This window comes from Panthera tigris, chromosome B2 (assembly GCF_018350195.1).
Source record: "Panthera tigris isolate Pti1 chromosome B2, P.tigris_Pti1_mat1.1, whole genome shotgun sequence".
Classification (NCBI taxonomy): Eukaryota; Metazoa; Chordata; class Mammalia; order Carnivora; family Felidae; genus Panthera; species Panthera tigris.
The window spans coordinates 74,585,186-74,607,742 of NC_056664.1; the positions used below are offsets into that span (position 1 = coordinate 74,585,186).

The 22,557-nt window shown below is 40.9% G+C and overlaps 1 pseudogene; it reads left to right on the forward strand.

The window, feature by feature from the left end:
- The first annotated feature begins 19,481 nt into the window (after nt 1-19,481).
- On the forward strand, nt 19,482-20,785 carry LOC102965822 (annotated as a pseudogene).
- The last annotated feature ends 1,772 nt before the right edge of the window (nt 20,786-22,557 follow it).

Sequence of the window (22,557 nt, forward strand, 5' to 3'; positions counted from 1 at the left end):
AAAGTTTTCATGTTAATTCTTTTAATCCTCTTAATAATCTCATGGGGTGGGTTTTAATATTTGCCTATTTTACCAAAATAATGCCAAACAAAAATTCAGAAGCTCAGAGACACTGAGGGGCAATCAGCTTCCCCAAGAGCTGTGTACCTCTACCTCTCACTGCCATTCTCTGTAACTCATGGCAATGTGTGCTTGGGCTCCTACCACTTGACTAAAACTACTCCTACCTCTTTGTGAAAACTTTCCCCTCATCTACCCAGAGTACCATTATCCCTTGACTTTCTGGGCCATTACCTGCTTGGTCCTTAGACATCATCCTCCTTTGTTTTTTCTATTGCTAAACCAGTTGTCTTTTTTTCTTTTCTTCTTTCCTTTTTCTTCTCTTCTTTTCTTTTCTTTACTTTTCTTTTCTTTCCTTAAGAGAGAAAGGACACACAAGTGGGGGAGAGGGGCAGAAGGAGAGAGAGAGTCTTAAGTAGGCTTCATGCTCAGCACAGAGCCCAATGTGGGGCTTGAACCCACAACCGTGGGATCATGACCTGAGCAAAAATCAAGAGTCAGATGCTCAACTGACTGAGTCAGCCAGGCACCCCTCCAATTGCCCAATTTAAGGACTCAACATCTTCTACATTAGAGCTTTCCAACAGACATGAAGCAAAGAGATTGCTTTACCCGGGCAGGCCCTGGAAGTCCAGAACCCCCAGTTGATGGCCATCATTGGAAACATTTGTGTTCTGTGCCCCTATGAGAGCCACCTAAGAAAAATGGATCAGAAAGTGTGCCTCTCTCCTTCCCACAACATACAGAACTCACTGCTGTATTGAGTAGCTCTGGTAGAGGCCAAGTTACACATTGACTTTAATAGCCCGAGAAAGAATTTCAGCCTAAAATAGAACTAGAGGATACATAATGGAAAAATCTCACAAATGTGTCCTCAAGAAAATAAAACTTAAGGACTGAGAGTTTGATTTCTTGTAAATGCCTGATTCACAGAAAACTGATAATATTGGACTTTTCCTGACAGGGAATTGGTCAGGGCTTGCCTCATATCAACTTTGGGAAGTTTTAGTTATGGCTTCCAGAGGCATGAACAAGAAATGACACAGGTCGGGCTGGTCTCAAAAAATACGCTGACTTGAGCTTTGTTTGTGTGACTGGACTGGTTCTGTTTGCTTGGGGATTTTCAAAGCTGGTCTCCACCTCTTTTTGATTTTCACAGACTCTGACTGAGCTCTCTTCTCTAACTGAGCTCTCTTCTCTTTACATTCCCTGCCTATAAATACAGCCCATCCCAAACCCTCAAGAGACTTGTAGGCAACTGGCTACCATTTGCATGTCCTAAATTGTAATTCCTCTCCTAAATTGTAATTCCTCTCCTACTCCCTAAAAACCTTATCTTTTTGACAATTTTGAGCTTGCCTCAATTTACCACTTTAGGTTGACAAGACCAAAAAGGGTAGTACACACTTCAAGATACAGCTGGCAGTGGTGGGGGGAAGCAAAAAGGGGTTCACCCTTACTGGAGCAGAGATCAAAGGACCAAGTTCTATATTCAAATATATAGCACCAACTATACTTGTAGTACTCTCCAAGAGTCATCAAGAGAAAATTTGATTGGATTCAAAATCCATTCTTATCTTTGCAAGAAATTTACTATTACGTTTGTCAATTTAAAAAAAAGAGCTGATAGCATCTTTAAGTATAATTTCAACTCTCATAAATTTTTGAGTGATTATAAAAATGTTCTTACTTTTTTTTATTACTTATTTGTGTGAACATTTCTCACCAATGGTAACGATCAAGAATTTGAGAATCAAATTTCCCAGAACAGAAGAAAGAAACCTTATCTGTTTTAAGATGACAGGGCATGTGGATATCCAGAACACTGACTCTGCTATACCAGCTGAGAAGCCCTAAATCCTGTAACACCTCCTGTGTACCACTATTTTGATTCTCAAGCCAGTGTGCCACAAGTCATGGCACCCGCAGTGTTTAGCTCCAACAGAACTGTGTTAGTCATGAGGATCATGGATTCCAAGAGCAACAGGGTCTTGGCCTGGAGCAGTCATACTAATTTGGTTGCAAAAGCACTTTAACCAGACCTTCTACTCTGGATTAGAAATTCCCTGTGATGTTAAGTGGGTAGAGAAAAGCTTTAAAGCAGATATGAGTCTCCAGGGTGCATGAGTGGTGCAGTGGGTTAAGTGACTGACTCTTGATCTTGACTTAGGTCATGATCTCATGGTTTGTGGGCTGGAGCCCCAAATCGGGCTCTGCACTGATAGTGCGGAGCCTGCTTTGGATTCTGTCTCTACTTCTCTCTGTCCCTCCCCTGCTTGTGTGCATGAGCTCTCTCTCCTTCAAAAATAAATAAATAAGCTTGAAAAATATCTAAAACAGATATGAATCTAAATTCCAAAACCTGTCAGCAACAGGGCTCTGCATCTTCCTCCTGAAAGTGGCTGTGTTTAACCTGCTCGTGATGCCCAGCTGTGGCCCAGCTGAGGTCACCAAGACTATGAGAGCCCTGCGTTCCCTCACTCCTTGCTGCCTCACTCCTTTCCCTCTTCAAACAGAGAGGAGCACTCTCTGCCCCAGGGAGGAGAAGGCTCCCTCTGCCTCTCTGGCCCCAGTGGCAGTGCCACCAACTGGATCCTACCGAATATTTGTAATGAAGATGCTAAAAGAGCTGCAAAATGTTGTTGCAGTTCCCTGCGTCCCCTCACTGCTTGTCACTGCCTGACATTCCTGGCAGAGACCAGGACTACTGCAGTGTCTGCTGGCTGTGGAGAGACTCCCTACCCCTCCCTTAGAGGCTGCCTCTGGTGTCCCATTGGATGACGATCCCCAGCACTTTCTCTTGGGTTCTTGCTCCTGGAGAGTGTTGTGAGGCGCTGCATCTTTAAAATAGTGTTTATAAGTGGGAGAGAGCCAAAGCATAAGAGACTCTTAAAAACTGAGAACAAACTGAGGGTTGGTGGGGGGTGGGAGGGAGGCGAGGGTGGGTGATGGGTATTGAGGAGGGCACCTTTTGGGATGAGCACTGGGTGTTGTATGGAAACCAATTTGACAATACATTTCATATATTAAAAAATAAAATAAAATAAATTAAAATTAAATTAAATTAAATTAAAATAAAATAAAATAAAATAAAATAAAATAAAATAAAATAAGTGTTTATAAAGAAATACAGATCACCTCTTTCCCCAAGGTGTCTGGAAAATTATTTTCTTATCTAGGCCCTTCCACGCTGTGTTCTGAGTCATGTTGCATATTCTGCTCTCCATGGCTTCATTAAAAGCAATTTGCAAGAGAAAAATAATCTGAAAAGATTATACATAACTAGAAATTTTATCCATTTCATTACAAACATAAAATCTGGCATTAAAAAGTCAGCTTAAATATTATATAAGTTCAATATTAACACCCATACTTTTTATTTCATTTTCTTGTAATAGTTGTGGAATAATAAGAAATTATTATGGATTGAATTGTGTTCCCCCCCAAACAAAGATATGTTGAAGTCCTAACCACCAGTGCCTCAAATTGTGATCTTATTGGGAAATCGGGTCATTGCAGATATAATTTTTTTTTAATTTTTTTTTTAACGTTTATTTATTTTTGAGACAGAGAGAGACAGAGCATGAACGGGGGAGGGTCAGAGAGAGGGAGACACAGAATCTGAAACAGGCTCCAGGCTCTGAGCTGTCAGCACAGAGCCCGACGCGGGGCTCGAACTCACGGACCGCGAGATCATGACCTGAGCCGAAGTCGGCCGCTTAACCGACCAAGCCACCCAGGCGCCCCAGTTGCAGATATAATTAATTAAGATGAGGTCATACTGGAGTAGGGTGGACCTCCTGATCCAATATGACTGATGTCCTTGCAAGAAAATGGTCACGTGAAGACAGAGAGACTCACAGGAAGAATGCCATATAATAACAAAGGCAGACATTTCAAGCCAAGGAAATCTAAAGATTGTTGACAAACCACAAGAAGCAAGGAAGAGGAAGGACTCCCCTTACAGGTTTCAAAAAGAACACAACTCTGCCAGTATCTTGATTTTGGACTTAAAGCCTCCAGAACTGAGATAATACATTTCTGTTGTTTCAAGCCACCCAGTCTGTGGTACTTTTTTAGGGCAGTTCTAGGAAATGAATATAGAAAGTAATAAAAAATTTCACCAAGCCCATATAGGCACCCTTAAATCTCTTACAATTTGCCTGCAATGTGCCATATAAATGCTATTTTCTGTATGTGGCATGATATGTAAAAAGTTGGGTAATAAGTCTTCCACCTTTCCTGAACACATTGGTGTTTCCTAGGAGGTTTTTTCCTTCACTCTCTTCTCAGTTAACCCATTCTTGGTGGGTAATCTTATCTACTCAACATACACCTGAAAGTTGATTACTTCAACTCTATGTTTCCCAAGCTCAGATCCCTCCTCTGAGCTCCAGGCCCAATATCCAATTGTCTGCTGGACTTGTAGTCGCCACAGTCATTCAAGACTGTTAGACCCAAATGAGATAATAAAAGGAATTCAGGGTGGCTTGAATTCAGATAATAAAGAAAGGCTTGGAGATGTAGGTGTCTGGGTATTACTTCAGGGCATAGCTCTACCATTTTCTTTTCTTTTTCGATAGAGATCTGTCCCTAGGACTTTCCCTGAACCCATTTCCCGTCACAGTGAAGACAGGCTTAAGAAGCATTTCTGAGCCTAGAAGAGAACACAGGCGTTAAGTTCTTTGACATCAACCATAGTAACTTCATTCTAGATAGGTCTCTTGAGGCAAAGGAAACAAAATAAAAAATGAACTCTTGGTACTATTTCAAAACAAAAACCTTCTGCACAATGAAGGAAACAATCAAAAAAACTAAAAGACAGTCTATGGAATGAGAGAAGATATTTGCAAATGACATATCTAGTAAAGGGTCAGTAGGCAAAATGCATAAAGAACTTACAAAATGCAACATCCCAAAACCAAATAACCCAATTAAAAATGGGCAGAAGACATGAATAGATATTTCTCCAAAGAAGACATACAGATGGCCAACAGATAAGTAAAAAAGATGCTCAACATCACTCATCCTCGTGGAAATACAAATCAAAACTACAATGAGATATCACCTCACACCTGTCAGAATGGCTAAAATCAAGCATACAAGAAACAACAGGTGTTGGTGAGGGTGTGGAGAACTGTTGCTGGGAATGCAAACTAGGGCAGCCACTCTGGAAAACAGTATGGAGTTTCCTCAAAAAGTTAAAAATAGAACTACCTTAAGATCCCACAGTTGCACTACTGGGTATTTACCCAAGAAATACAAGAACACTAATTCAAAGGGATACATGAACCCCTATGTTTACAGCAGCATTATTCACAATAGTCAAGATATGGAAGCAGCCCAAGTGTCCATTGATTGATGAATGGATAAAGAAATGGGAAATGGCATATATATACAATGGAATATTACTCATCCATAAAAGAGAATGAAATCTTGCCATTTGCAACAACATGGATAGAGCTAGAAAGTATAATGCTAAGCTAAATAAGTTAGTCAGAGAAAGACAAATACTGTATGATTTCACTCATATTGGAATTTAAGAAACAAAATAGACAAGTGAAAGGGATAGATAGATCTCTCTCTCTATATAGATAGATCTCTCTATCTCTATCTACAGATATAGATATAGATATAGATATAGATAGATAGTTATAGATCTATCTATCTATGTATATAGAGAGAGCATGAAACAGACTCTTAACTATAGAGAACAAGCTGATGGTTACCAGAGGGAAGGTGAGTTAAAAAGGTGATGGGGATTAAGGAGTGCACCTGTCGCGATAAGCACTGGGTGATGTATGGAAGTGTTGAATCACTATATTGTATGCCTGAAACTAATGTTACACTGTATTTTATCTAAGTGAAATTAAAATAAAAGCTTAAGAAAAAAAAGAACTATTTCTAAAGAATATCATCATCTTAAATTGAAAATGCTGGCTGAATGTAGTACACTGTCTGTAAGAATTTATCCATATGAAAATAGAGCCAAATATGCCACACATAATAACTGGCTAGCTCATGATGTTAAAAAGAAACTGTTCACTGGACTCTTGTTAAAAGTGGCAAGACAGATTTTACTCAAGCTACTGCAGTATGGGAGAGAGAGCAGTATAGGCTTTTTAAGCTCTGGGTGTGTTAAAAGAAAAGTACTGAAGGACACTGTGTGTGTGTGTGTGTGTGTGTGTGTGTGTGTGTGTGTGTGTGTCAAGATGGTGTGGGGGGTTGGCCAATGTGTTGATACCATCTTTATCTGCTAACAGGGGTCGAAGTTAGGCTCCTGTTCTCCCACAGAGACTAGGAGACAGGGCCCTATCCTTCTTGATGATTACATTTCAAAAGGATGGTCCCACCTCCTCAAGAAAGGCATTCTTGGATTATAGAATATACAGTCTCAAAAAAGAGAAAGGATTTACAATTGTATGCTTTCTAAAGTAAATGCTCCAAGAAAAGGGAGGTCAGGGGCCTATAGTCAGATTTCATCTGGAACAAACAATACATTCTTTAGGCAATGTTGAGTTTTCTCAGGCATGGTATTTTGAGGGAGTTGGGGTCCTCATCCTAGGAACACAGATTTGAGCTGATAAAACTGTGTGTTTGTCCAAGTCTTAGTGTGGGAGATAGATGAAGTCATTTGTACTGAAAGTTACAAATTCTCTAGAGGGAAAAATTGAGGCCTAGTTAGGAACAGGACTCAGAGGAGTCTGACTAAAGTTTAGTCAAGGAGTCTTTGTCAGTGACTATAAGGATATAAAGTTCCTCCCATGACACCAGTGTTCTCAAAGAATAAAATGAAAGGTGTTAATTTTTCACTATTTTAAAAATACCTAATAGTCCACAGTCATGCCTTTTGTGAAAAGCAGAGGTTACATTCAATGAACTTGCGATGTCTATTATCACTAATGTCTAAGAGGCAGAAATTTAATTCACATTAATAAGGTTGAGAAAGGAGTTTATTAGAAAAGCAAACTAGGAGACCTCTGAATCTTTGGGTTGCATCTCTTATCATAAGTAAACAAATGGACTCTGTACCCACCTAGGTATCTTACTTTGAAATATGCTTTGTGCCCTAAGGAAAAGCCAAATCATTCAACAAATATTCATTGTGTGCCTACCATGTACTAGGCTCTGTTCCAGGCACTGAGGATACAGTGGTGAATAAGACAAACTTTTAAGGATTTCATATTTTTTAGATTTATTTATGTTTTTAATATCTATTTATTTTTGAGAGAGAGAGAGAGACAGAGTGAGTGGGAGAAGGACTGAGAGAGAGGGAGACACAGAATCCAAAGCAGGTTCCAGGCTCTGAGCTGTCAGCACAGAGCCCTACGAGGGCTTGAACTCACAGACTGTGAGATCATGACCTGAGCTGAAGTCTGACACTTAACCGACGGAACCACCCAGGCACCCCAGAGATTCCATATTTTAATAGTGGGAGACAGATAATAAATAAGAAAAAAAAGATAATTTTAGTTGAAACATTTTATAGAAAATTGGTATAAGATATTCCAAATAGGGTAATGTGATAGAGCGTGATGGGCTGAGGGAGACATGCTTTAGATATGGAGGTCAGGGAACTTCTCTGAACTTAAATTGAGACCTGAGTGGTCCTGAGGTCATACAAAGATGTGGAGAAAGAGCATTCTGGACAGAGGCCACATGTACAAATGCCTTGTTGTGAAAATAGTTTGCGCGAGTTTACAGAACAGAAAGGAGTAGGTGGAGCATGATGAATGAGTGGGGAGTGGTCTGAAATGTGGCTGGAGAAGGAAAGCCAGGTTACACAGGACCTCAGAGGCAGTGGTAAGGAGTTTGGATTTTATTCCAAGTATAAATGGAAACTCATGAAGGATTTTAAGTGGAGAGTGGACCAGTGTGAGAGGGTAGTGAGAACATTATATCTATCTATCTATAATCTTTGTACTTTTGATTGTGAAAATAAGAATGGTAAGGGGCAAGAGTGGAAGGAGGAGAACAATTTTGAAGATGTTAGAAAAATCTGGAGAATATGTGATGGTAGCTTGTACTAGGCTGGTGTAGTGGTAGCAGCAGAGAGCAAAAAGACACAAACAGATTAAGGATATATTTGAAAGGGGAAATTATTTATGAATAGATTAGATGTAGGGAAAGGAGAAATCAAGGAGGACACTTAGATTTATCACTTGGTGGAAATATTGGGGAAAATAGATTTGGGGAAGTGGATAAGAGTTAACTATTTAAAAAATTTTTTTAATGTTGATTTATTTTTGAAAGAGACAGAGCATGAACAGGGGAAAGGCAGAGAGAGAGGGAGACACAGAATCCAAAGCAGGCCCCAGACACCGAGCTGTGGGCACAGAGCCTGACATGGGGCTGGGACTCTCAGACCTAACTGTGAGATCATGACCTGAGCCAAAGTTGGATGCTTAACTGACTGAGCCACTCAGGCGCCCAAGAGTAACTTTTTTTTTTTACTTAAAAAATGGTTTTTTTTGATGTTTTTATTTATTTTTGAGAGAGAGAGAGAAAGCACAAGCAGGGGAGGAGCAGAGAGAGCAAGAGACAGGAATCCAAGCAGGTTCCACAATGTCAGCAGAGAGCCTGATGCGGGGCTCAAACTCACAGAGTGATGAGATCATGACCTGAGCTGAAGTCAGGGGCTTAGCTGACTGAGCCACCCAGGCGCCCCTCCCAAGAGTTAACTTTAAAAGGAAATGTTACGAGGTCTGGGTGGCTCAGTCAGTTGAGTGGCCAACTCTCAGTTTTGGCTCAGGTCATGATCTCATGGTTTTGTGAGTTCAAGCCCTATGTCAGGTTCTGTGCTGATGGTGAAGAGCCTGCTTAGGATTCTCTTTCTCTCCCTCTCTCTATGCCCCTCCCCTGCTCATGCTGTCTCTGTCTCTCTCAAAATAAATAAATAAAACTTAAGAAAAATTAAAAAAAAAAAGGAAGTGTCAATTAGCCACTGCATATATGAATCTAGAATTCAGCAAAGGGTTCAAGCTCAAGATGTACCTTTAGGAGTCATCTATTTAACACATCACTTTAGGATCTGAAGAGCACAAAGCAGAAATCAAAGTGGCAACATTTTAGCCAAATGGGCAGATGAAGCAAATATAGTTGTCTATGTTATTTGTTACATTGAATGGTAGCTGTTACCTCTTGCAAATGTGCTATATGTCAAATGTACCCACAGGCACATTTAGAAATACCATAAGGGAAGGGAGAGAGACTTTGCCATTATGTTTTATGGTGTTGTAATGCTCAAAGCATATACCAAATTTTCAAGTCAACAGTGCTCTATGTGCTAATAATAAAAACAGTGCACTGACTGGTATAAAGGCAGAGAGCAGAAGTGTCCATAATGATCTCCTGGTGCATTCCTGTGTTATTATGCATCAATGGTAGTAAATACAGTGACTCTTAGCTGTCGCTCACTTCTGGAAATAGGAGGGTGGAGCAGAAGAGTTCCACACAGAATTGCTCCCATGGACCATCTAAGCCATGGCTCATGGTGCCATCCATAAGGACTGTGTGATTGCAGCAAGCCTTTCATGGCACATCCCCAAAGAGTGTCAGGCTGGACCTGTCAAAACCAGTAGGCAGTTGGGCCACGGTTTGCTTATGCCTAATCCCCATTGCTCATATGTTCCAATAAATTCTTCTTTTTTTTTTTTTAACAAAATTTTTTTTAATGTTTATTTATTTTTGGGACAGAGAGAGAGCATGAATGGGGGAGGGGCAGAGAGAGAGGGAGACACAGAATCGGAAGCAGGCTCCAGGCTCTGAGCCATCAGCCCAGAGCCCGACGCGGGGCTCGAACTCTCGAACCGCGAGATCGTGACCTGAGCCGAAGTCAGACGCTCAACCGACTGAGCCACCCAGGCGCCCCCAATAAATTCTTCTTTTTAATGAGATTGTACATTGTTCTGCAGCGGATCAAACACCTCTAGAATTCAGTCAGTACTGTTCAGATATTGGAGATGTGCGTTGGGAAAGGGGTCTTTCTCATTGGCTTTGAGCTCAGCCTCCGTATGACCACACCAAATTTCTGCTGTAGTCTCAGCATGACTGCAGCTCCATAAATGTTACTGGCACCCAAAGTTTAATAAGCATTTTGTGGAATTAGAAGGTAAAACTATGCTTTTTAATTCATGGGGGTGGTTGGATTAAATGATTATTTTCTTCAAGCCTTAACATTGTATTTATTTGAAATGACTGCTACAGATAACTGTGCAATAGAAACAATCTTGGCAACATGGTCTTCTAGTCTAGCCTAAAGGCCTCTGGTGAGCAAGAATTTTCAATTCTCTAATGCAGTGTGTTCTAAGGCAGTGCTGTAGTGGTTTAAAGCTGATGTATTTCCTGGTATATACAACAGTGGCTGGCACATAGTTGAACAAAAAATATTAACTCAACTCACTTTGGATCAATTATAGCTTCAGATCTCAGTTTTTATTCTTTAAAATAGTGCTATTGGAGATGTAAATCTTGCAAACCTAACTTTCATCATCTATAACATGCAGTTAAAATGTTTAACTACTTTTCTACCATAAGGGTTAAATGTGAAGTGCCCAACGTTTGGCAATACTGAGCATTTGTAAATGGTAGTAACGTAAAATGCTGTGGCCATGTGTGAAGAATTCTCCTCTCATCCCTCTCACCCCATGACTCTTACCCATTTTGGCCACTTACAATGCCGTCTAAAGCTTCCATTGCCTCAAATAAAAGAAGGGACTTCAAATAAAACAACACTCCTAAATGTCAAATTCTTCAAGAAGGTTCTGGATGAATAGGCAACCCAATTCCTCCCTACCCTGCCTCCTCCCATCCTCTGAATACATAACGATCCCCTGAACTTAGAGAAGCAAGAGGGGGACTGAGAGAAGAAGACTGTGTGGCTAAGTGTCCCCAGACTCTGCCCACCTGGCTTCCCTGCTCCACCAGCAGCTATCATATATGGTTTGCAGTTTTGCATGGCCAGTATGTGACTCCCTATCTAAGCCCTGTGCCAGGCTGCATGGCTTGGTGTGTCTGTGAGGGAAAAGTGCCCCCCTTCTGGGGAATCTTGAACTGACCTGGTTTACCCTAAAATGACTTTTTCCCTTGCAATTGGAGACTTGAGATAAAATCCGATAGACTTGGGGTGCCAGGGTAGCTCAGTTAGTTGAGCATTGGACTTCAGCTCAGGTCATGATCATGGTTCATGGGTCTGAGCCCCACACTGGGCTCTGCTAACAGCCTGTCAGCCTGTCAAGGCAGAGCCTGCTTTGTATTCTCAGTCCCCACCTCTCTCTCTGCCCCTCCTCTGCTCATGCTCTCTCTCTCTCTCTCAAAAATGAATAAAACATTAAAAAAATGATAGACTTTGAAAACATAAAATTACATTTTGTAGATGTTAGTATGCGACTTAAAAATCCTACTGGCCATAGGAACTTTTAGCGTTATATCAACTAAGGTATTAATATATGTAATACACCACTCTTTTTATCCAGTGGTCATATTTCTACCCCCTGGTGCCATGGAAATATAACTTATCTTTCATCCAGCAACTCTTAAAATATTTTAAAATGGATATCTTGTCTCTCAGATTTTTTCTGTGTTAGTATTCTTAGGTTCATTAATCATTTATCACATATTCTAGACACTTCCATTATAGTTACTGTTATTTGTACATCCTCAATCCTATTTATTTGTGTCTCTTAAAGACCAGTGATCATAACTAACTAACTAACTAACTAACTAACTAAATAAATAAATAAATAAAAAGACTGGTGATCAAACTGGGTTCTGCATTTTATTTATTTTTAATCTTAAAAAAAATTTTTTTTGAGAGAGGGAGAGAGAGAGAGAATGTGGGTGAGGGAGAGGGGCAGAGAGGGAGAGAGAATCTCAAGCAGGCTCCCCACCCGGCACAGAGCCCAACACAGCACTCAATCCCACAACCCTGGGATCATAACCTGAGCTGAAATCAAGAACACTCAACCAACTGAGTCACCCAAGTGCCTCTGCATTTTATATGAACATTTCATTCTGTTAAATGAGATTAATCTTTCTTGACACTAAATGGCTAAAGAATATTTAAAATAATGGGAATAACTGCTTTAAAACACTGGCGCTCCTGGGTAGCTCAGTCGGTTAAGTGTCCAACTTTGGCTCAGGTCATGATCTCGTTGTTCGTGGGTTTTGAGCCCCACATCAGGCTCTGTGCTGACAGCTCAGAGCATGGAACCTGTTTCAGATTCCATGACTCCCTCCCTCTCTGCTTCTCCCCTGTTCATGCGCTCTCTCTGTCTCTCAAAAATAAGTAAGTGTTAAAAAACAAACAAACAAAAAAACATAGATCAACTATAAGAGTGTAGTAGGAACCCAAGTTTTTGTCATTTAAATAAATTTCTCTTCATTCTAAGCTTGGTCATCTCTTTTAGACTCTTCATAAATGCTAATGTTTATTGTGATCATTATAAAATAACTTTATCATTAAGAAAAACCCTCGCTGATCATATTTATAAAATTCAATTAATTAAATTAATATAAACGTTAGTATATGCGATTAAAGTGAATTCCATACTCTCTTAATGTCTTAGAGAAGATTATAGTGTGTTCATTACATGGTATGGGCAAATGGCAGATGGTATGAATATCAGCCAAATCCAAATGAAAAATCAGTCTATTCTGAATGCAAAACAATTTTGCAATGGTTTTGTATTTCCTACTTCCTCATGGCCTTATGCAAACATGACTTCGGTTTCTGGTGAATGTCAAAGATGATCGCTTGTTAGGCAACATAATTCTAGCATTAGAGGTATGACTTAGTGCATTAACAGCTACCACCAGTGTAACTATCTCCAGATTGAATAGCTTTCGAGTTGACATCTGTATGCTGTTCTCATTACTGATTGAAGTACAGTGGGACAAAGCTCTTTAGAATCCTGTGCCAATAGTTCCCAAAGAGAATCCTGTAAATGGGCAGCAATAGCTAAAGAAGCCTCGAGCCCCTACGGATCCTTCTATGTCACTGCTCATCAAGTTCAGTGTCTAATTCTAGGCATTATGCTGCATGGCCTACTGAGCAAAACCTGGGGAAGAGGTCAAGATTTAGAGTCCATTCCTGCCTTGCAGCAGATTTCTGGGTAACCACAAAGGAAATACCTATGTTTGTATCAGCAAATTTAGTAGTTTAAAACATCTCCATTTTGTAATGAAACGGTTTTGTAAGGATTTATCATTTTCCACTTGCTCATTCTCATTCATCCATTCATTTAGCTACTCACCCACTTTCTTCTTCTAAAGATCTTTTTTTAAATTTTTAAGTAATCTCTACACTCAATGTAGGACTCGCACTTACAACCCCGAGATCAGGAGTTGCATAACTACTGACTGAGGCAGCCGTGTGCCCACTCACCCATTTTCTGATGGCTTTCCTTCTCTATCACCTCCATGGCTATTTTTTGTTTTATTTTTAATTGTAGTAAAGGATACATAAGATTTACCATCTTAACCAGTGTACAGTTCAATAGTGTTAAGTGCATTCACATTCACATTCACATTGTTGTGCGACCAATCTCCAGAACTCTTTCAACATGTAGAACTGAAACTCTATACTCATTAAACACCACTCCTCAGTCTCTGCCCCCTCAACCTGCCCCTGTAATTACACTTTACTTTCTGTCTCTGTGAATTCGACTGCCTCACTTAAGTGGAATCATACAGTATTTGTCTTTTTGTGACCAGCATAATGTCCTCAAGGTTCATCCGTGTTGTAACATGTGTCAGAATTTCTTTCTGAACAATATTTTTCAAGACTGAATAATATTCCATTGAATGTATATATCACATTTTCTTTATTCGTTCATCCCTCGATGACACCTGGGTTGCTTTTACCTTTTGGCTACTGTGAATAATGCTGCTATGAACATGTGTGGACAAATGTCTCTTTATGATCCTGCTTTCAATTCTTTTGGGCATATACCCACAAGTGGAGTTGTTAGATCATAAAGTAATTCTTTTTCTTTTTTTAATTTTTAAAAAATCTTTACTTTTGAGAGAGAAAGAGACAGAGTGCAAGCAGGGGAGGGGCAGAGAGAGAGGGAGATACAAAATCCAAAGCAGGCTCCAGGCTCTGAGTTGTCAGCACAGAGCCCTACTCGGGGCTTGAACTCATGAAACGTGAGATCATGACCTGAACCAAAGTTGGACGCCCAACCAACTGAGCCACCCAGGTGCCCTGATCATAAAGCAATTCTATTCTAAAATTTTTGCAGATTGCCACACTGCCTTCCAAAGAAGCTGTGTCATTTTATATTTTCATCAACTGTATACAAGGGTTCCAGTTTTTCCACATCCTCACCAACACGTATCTTCTGTTTTTCCAATAGCACCTGTTGTGGACTGAATCATGTCCTCCCCAAATTCATATGTTAAGGTTCCAACATGACCATATTTATAGATGGGGCATTTAAGGGGTAATTATATTAAAATGAGGCTATTAGGGTTAGCCCTAATCCAATCTGACTAGTGTCCTTATAAGAAGAGATTAGGGGGACACCTGGGAGGCTCAGTTGGTTGAGTGTCTGACTTCAGCTCAGGTCATGATCTCATGGTTCGTGGGTTCAAGTCCCATGTTGAGCTCTGTGCTGACAGCCCAGAGCCTGGAGCCTGCTTTGGATTCTGTCTCTCTCTCTCTCTCTCTCTCTCTCTCTGCATCTGCCCTGCTCATGCTGCCTCTCTCTGTGTCAAAAATCAATAAACATTAAAAAATTAAAAAAAGAGAGAAGAGATTAGGCTATTCAGAGAGAAACGAGGGATGTGTATACACAGAGGAAAGGCTATGTGAGGACACAGTGAAAAGGCTGCTCCCTGCATGCCAAGGAGAGAGGCCTTAGAAGAAGAAAGCTCCAGATACCTTGGGAATTCTAGCCTCCAGAACCTGAGAAAAGAAGTTTCTGCTGTTTAAGCCACCCAGGTCGTGGCATTTTGTTATGGCAGCCCTAGCAAACTAATACCACAGTCATTTTGACGGGTGTGAGGTGGTATTTCATTGCAGTTTTGATTTGCATGTTTTTAAGGATTTGCAATCAGCATCTCTGCATATGCTTATGGTCCATTTGTATATCTTTTGAGAATCATCTATGAAAGCCCTATGCCCATTTTTAAATTGAGTTGTTGGTGTTTTTGTTGTTGAGTTGTAGGAGATTCTGGATATCAAGCCCTTATCAGATATACGATTTACAAATATTTTCTTCTATCTTTACTTTTGCTGCCTGTCTTGGTGTCATACCAAGATATCATTGCCAAATTGAATGTCATGAAGCTTTTCTCCTATGTTTTCTTTTGATTTTTTGCATGCGCATATCCAGTCTGAAAAAGCCATTTTTATGGCGAGTCTTCCTGTACCCAAAGTTGAGTATGAGAAACACTTGGGAGGTAGTCTACACTGACTCTGTAATTCTCTAAGAGCAAAATTGTAAGACTCCTCATTTGGGCCCTTCCTGTGACAAATCAGGTTTGCAGCATGCAGGTTGGAAGTATGACTTTGAGAAAGTACAGCCCTCATAAGATAAAAGCTTGTGTTAGGAAAGCCGAAGACATTTCAACTGGGATGTCTCCAATTCCTGGGACTCCCACAGCTGTCCTAAATGTCTTCCATCATCTCAAGGATTATTGCCTCTTAGAAATCAATGAAAATTTCACTCAACCCCACCTCTTGTCCCAGCACCTCCTCACACATTTTGTCTGGTTCTGATTTAGTGAGGTCCTTCAGGAACTCCCTGGGCACTCATACCTGCACAACCTGGAAATTCAGGGGCATCAACACCTGTGGGCCAACCTTGACAAATGGGGTGTGGAAGGTGATGGATAAATGTTTCTTCCCTTCATCCTCTAGATGAGAGTTCTCATAGGCCTTCTCAGATGGCCCAGGCAGCATCCAGCACAGGTAGCAGTGGCCAACTTGACAAAGTATCCTTGTTTTGCTTCCCCTCACATTGTCTGACTCTCCCTGCTGCCCTGCTGGCTCCATGGAATCTCCATTCTCAAACAAACTCACACAAACCTTAATCTGCTTTCAGGGGAACCCAGCCTCACACAGACATTCTGGAGTTACAGAGTTCCTTGCTCCTGATAAAGTGCCTACTCACCCACATGGATGGCCTTTTAGTTTTTTTCTTTGGCTGAAAAGGCATGGAGGGAACCAGAAAAGGGAGTGAAGAATATGGAACTGATTTTCTATACATAACAATTAAGTTCCTTTATATCTTATTGCTTTATCACCGCAGGAAACGGATCCAACTATTTCCAAGTGGCAGGAATGGGGAAAAAATGACAACAGTGCCTGCAGGAACTTATTTTTCAGTATGCCATATGTTACATGATGCAAGAGTGTTTCTCCACATCGAGCTTCAACCAGGAAGCTGACCCATAAGAAACCTTCTTACTGAAGCAGAGTGGGTGGCATTTTCTTGGTAAGTTAAACAGGTGTACTGAGTGACACATAGTTTTGCTTAATGGTAGGAATACAAGGGAAACAAGATCATAGGCCACTGGGGAGGACCTCTGAGCAGGGAGTTAGGAAATACCGGCCCTGGCTGGCTCTGTCACCAAGATAAGTAACAGCTCAGGCTCTCCCAGGCCCTGTCTGCCTCTGCCAGCTCACATAGCAAGCAGGGACCTTGCTTTTGGTCTCATTTGGGCTTCCTGGAGCAGCAGCTGGGACTCGAAGAGAGGCTCTCACATAAAGTTGGGCTCTGGAAACAAAAAGATAGTCTGAAGAGTGCTGTGCAGAGTGGCAAAGACCATCTACCATGAGGTCACCCAGGAGAAGGAACAAATTAAAGCAGAGTCCTCAAGGCAAAGCCAGAGCAGATCTGAAAAGCCAATACCAAGAGCAGGTACACTTTTGTGGCATTCCTTAGCCACAACTCCGGGTGTGAAATGAACTAGTAAGGACACCAAGACAGTTTAGACATCCTCTTAATTAGATCCCTGGTTCCTTGTTACTCAAAGTGGGATATGTGAACTAACAGTCTTTTTTTTTTAATTTTTAAAATGTTTTATTGATTTTTGAGAGAGAGAGAGAGAGAGAGAGAGAGAGAGAGAAAGCATGGGAGGGACAGGGAGACACAGAATCCGAAGACAGGCTCCAGGCTATGAGCTAGCTGTCAGCACAGAGCCCAACGTGGGGCTCGAACCCATGAACCACGAGATCAGGACCTGAGCCAAAGTTGGACGCTTAACCGGCTGAGCCACCCAGGCGCCCCTGAACTGATAGTCTTGGCATCACCTATGACGTGGTTAAAAATACAGAGTCTATTGAATCAGGGTCTGCCTTTTTAACAAGATTTCTCGTTGATTCTCCTACACATTAAATCTTAAGAAGTGTTATCAGTGAATCGTTTGCATTAGCACACGTTTCCTGGTTGTTTATGAGCAATTTGGCTCAGAGGTTTTTCATCAGGGAGAGGCACAACCCCCTCAGGCACATTGGGAAGTCTGTGGTGGGAGGCACTTGATTGTCATAATGACTGTAGAGACTACTGACATTTAGTGGGCAGGTGCCAAGGATGCTAAACATCCTGCAATGTGTGGGATGATCCCTCAGAGCAAAGAACTGTCCCACCCAAATGACAATGGTGTTCCTGATGAGAAACATGTTGGCTATTTCTTAATCTGTAAAATAAGCACTTGGACTAAATGGATGCCAGTGTTTCTCCCAGCTCCAAGAATCTTTTGTTCTACCGCTGTCATAAACACTGGTTTAGAAAGTTCTCAGTGCTGTCTTCCCCTCCCTCTAATTATGCCTGCTGCAAGTCCATGTCATTTTTACTTAGACCATCCAACAGAGCCAGTCACAGAGATTAATCTTAATGAACATAAATTCATATCATTCCCTATTACATACAACTTGCCCATTCTGGTGAGAATTCAAAGAGCCCTTTTAGTCAACTTAATGTATTTGTCATTGTGATGCTGATAACACAAAAAAGTCTGGAAACACGGTCAGCTAAATATTTTACTAGCCAGCAGTTCAAGGCAATCATTGCCCTGTCAGATTTGAGCTGAAGTGGCTCTCCCCACTCTCACAACCTCTGTCCTGTTTGGATTAACAGGGAGTCCTGCTGGGATGGCATGGAAGTAGGGGATGGTGGCTGAAATGCAATTCTCCAACAGCTGTTTAACATCGTCTCTGAAGAGACAGGACAGGCAGCAAACACGTGGAGGGTCATAAGTAGGGCTTGGTGAACCTGACCACGCTGAGAATTTTCTGACTCTGTGGGGCTGGTGGAGGAAATTAAGTAAGACTGGAACCGATAGACTCATAAGAGAATCTAAGTAAACAATTGAGTTTCTATTGAGGGTGAGGTCTCTTTTGAAGATGAAATCGTGAATTAACTTCTATTTTCCCCATTCCAGGGCTGTGAGGACAAAGGAAAGCATCTGTAGAAAAAAAAAAGGAACTTGTTGGATGAAAGGTAGGATGTACCTCTAAAGGGCTGTTGGTTTTTACAATTGTGCTGTCCTTGACGCACTACGGGTGCAAAGATTAAGAAATTAAGGTCCTTTCAATCACTACAGCTAAAGGAAAAGGCAGCATCCTGGAGGAGATTATTTTTCCCTAGGATTATTTGTCCCGGGTTTCTGTGGAGTGGTATCTGCCAGGGCATTCACCTCATTGCCTTCTGGCTTTAGAAATCAATGGCATGGGTGAAAAGAATAGCATTCTGATAGTTAGTGCTTATACATGCCACCTCTATTTATACATGTTGGTGACTGGCTACTGAGATAAGCAAACAAGACAGACAGTGCTGAAGGCTGGGCTTTTGTCTGTGGCTTAGATTCTAAGTCAGCCAACGGTGTACTAATTGTGCCCCAATATAGCCCTGCTCAGCAGTATAAGAAGTTTTATTGGAGTGATTAGGAAAAGTGGTTGGTGGCTAAAGACAGTTCAAAATAATAAAAATATGCCTTACCATTGTATTTGATCATAAAATGCATAAATGCACATGATCTGTTAGCCCTTACTGAAATCTATGCTTTGCATCTGCTGATGTGAGGGATTCCATGACCACGTTTACATAAACGTGTGTAATGCATTTGTCACAATGTCCAATTTCAGCTTCTTGAAAGTGGAAGGAGAACTAAAGCCACTTCTGAGACAATTTTAGTGTAAATCCTGGATTTTTATTGTTTTCTAATCCTTTATCATTGTCTTGTCAAGTACTTTCATGACAATTTTTAAAACTACTGAATCTTTCCTGGAATTCATAATTTCGTTTTCATAGAAATAATAACTTTTTCTTTACACATGCATATTTATTCACTTGCAAATCAAATTCTATAATTACAATAACAAGTTCAACAGGTATGAATGAGTTTGGGAATCAACAGAACTACTTTTAAGAAGCTGACCATTGATTTCCAGTAGTGGCAGTTTGAGCGGCCAAAGCAAGATGGGTCAAAGTCAGAGTAGTGGTCATGGCCCTGGAGGTGGCAAGAAGGATGACAAGGACAAGAAAAAGAAGTACAAACCTCCTGTACCAACCAGAGTACCAACCAAAGGGACCAATGCTGCCAGCAAGCTGCCACTGGTGACACCTCGCACTCGGTGCCGCTTAAAATTACTCAAGTTAGAATTAAAGACTATCTTCTCATGGAGGAAGAATTCATTAGAAATCAGGAACAAATGAAGCCTTTAGAAGAAAAGCAAGAGGAGGAAAGATCAAAGGTGGATGATCTGAGGGGGACCCAAATGTTGGTAGGAACGTTGGAAGAGATGATGACAATCATACCATCGTGTCCACATCTGTGGGCTCAGAACACTATATCAGCATTCTTTCCTTTGGAGACAAGGATCTGCTGGAGCCAGGCTGTTCAGTCCTGCTCAACCACAAGGTACATGCCATAATAGGGGTGCTCATGAATGACACGCATCCCTTGGTCATGGTGATGAAAGTAGAAAAGGCCCCCAGGAAACCCAAGCTGATACTGGGGGGTTGGACAACCAAATCCAGGAAATTAAGGAATCTGTGGAGCTTCCTCTCACTCATCCTGAATATTATGAAGAGATGGGTATAAAGCCCCCCAAAGGGGTCATTCTCTATGGACCACCTGGCACAGGTAAAACCTTATTAGCCAAAGCGGTAGCAAACCAAACCTCAGCCACTTTCCCAAGAGTGGTTGGCTCTGAACTTATTCAGAAGTACCTAGGTGATAGGCCCAAACTCGTTTGGGAGTTGTTTCGAGTTGCAGAAGAACATGGGCCATTCATCGTGTTTATTGATGAAATTGATGCCATTGGAACAAAAAGATATGATTCAAATTCCAGTGGTGAAAGAGAAATTCGACGAACAATGTTGGAACTGTTGAACCAGTTGGATGGATTTGATTCAAGGGGTGACCAGAAAGTTATCATGGCCATAAACCAAATAGAAACTTTGGATCTAGCACTTATCAGACCAGGCCACATTGACGGGAAAAATGAGTCCCCCCAGCCTGATGAAAAGACTAAGAAGCACATCTTTCAGATCCACACAAGCAGGATGATGCTGGCTGATGATGTGACCCTGGACGACTTGATCATGGCTAAAGATGACCTCTCTGGGGCCGACATCAAGGCAATCTGTACAGAAGCTGTCTGATGGCCTTGAGAGAACACAGAATGAAAGTAACAAATGAAGACTTTAAAAAATCTAAAGAAAATGTTCTTTATAAAAAACAAGAAGGCACCCCTGAGGGGCTCTACTTGTAGTGACCACATCTGTCTTCAAAGAAACGGTCAGGAGCATCCTGACTCCTCGGAGGGATGAGGCTGGGAAGCTGCCCAGAGGAACCCATGTTCCAGTTGATCTTTCTTAGCAAAACTTCCCGTGTCCCTTTTTGAGCGCAGTGTGTAGGGTGCCCGCCAGGCTGCCTTCATGTGTTGGCCACGTGCAGTGCTCTCCCCCCAATAAAGTGAGCTCCTCCTCCTCCTCAAAAAAAAAGAAGCTGACCATTCAACATGTGGAAATAGCAGTGTGGGGCATACTAGTAGGCCACGAGTTGTCAGGCCATAAGAATGTACACTTTTTACAAAGAGGATGGAGAGGACCAGTTAACCTGAAAAATAAGTTAAGTGGGGGTATTGAAATAGTTATCTGTTATACTGAATGTTTGTATCCCTCTAAAATTTGTTTGAGGCCTAAACTCCACGTGACTGAATTTTGAGTAAGGAAATAATTAAGAGTCAAATGAGGTCTTAACGTTGGGGCCCTGATCTGAAAGGATTAGTATCCTTATGGGCAGAGATACCAGAGAGCTTGCTTACTGTCCACACTGTGAGGACACAGAAAGAAGGTGGCTGTCCACAAGCTGGGAAGAGGGCCCTCACCAGAAACTGACCCTGTGGGCCTCGATCTGGGACTTCAGCCTCTAGAACTGTGGGAAAATAAATGTCTATTTTTTCAGCCACCAAGTCTGTGGCAATTTGCTTAAACCACCCAGTCTGTGGTATTTTGTTATGGAAGCAGACTAATGCACTATCCTTTTATACTTACTATTTAACACCATGTCTTTGGTTCTGAGGAACACTTAACAGTAAAGCTCGTTGGATCAATACAAAATTATCACCATTTCTGGAGAACTGACTTACAGTGCAGAGCCTAAGCTAATAGATCCTGCCTGATAAACAGTATATTCAATTTTATTTTGGGAAAATACTGGTATGTATTTACAGGCCTAATTCTAGTAGTGAACTATTGAATATAGCTATTTAAATCAGCTCCTGAGCTTATCACTAAAAAATAATCACAGAGAGATCTTTATAGGTTAGACATCTTTTCTTCCTGTTGTATCTGTTAGCGAGAGTCTTGGGGTATTACTGTAGCTATATTATATAATTATGTTATATAATTAGTATATCTAATTATATAATTGGTATATGATTATATAATATAGCTACAGTAATACAGTAAAAGCTATAGGTATACTATACCATATAGTATATGCAGTGACCTTTGAACAATATGGAGCTTAGGGGTGCTGACCCCCATGTAGTCAAAAATCTGTGTATAACTTTTGACTCCCTGGATATTTAAGCACTAATAACCTACTGTTGACTAGAAGCATTACCGGTAACCTAAACAGTCAATAAACATGTATTTTGTATGCTATACATATTATAAACTGTATTCCTACAATAAAGCTAGAAGAAAAAAATATTAAGAAAACCATAAGAAAGAAAATATGTTTACAGTATTGTAATGTATTTATCAGAAAAAATCTGCACATATGTGGATCTGTGCAGTTCAAATCCATGTTGCTCAAAGGTCAAATGTACATATACATTGATATCCCATATACTATACTATACCATACACTACATGATATGTAGTAATATTATACAGTTAAGAGGGATATAAGGATTGGAAAAAAGTCACAAAACTGTCATTATTTTCAACTTATATGCTTTTCCACTAAAGATATCCACAGGAACCAACAGGTAAATTGTTACACAAACCAACTATATTCCCCCACACACAAAAA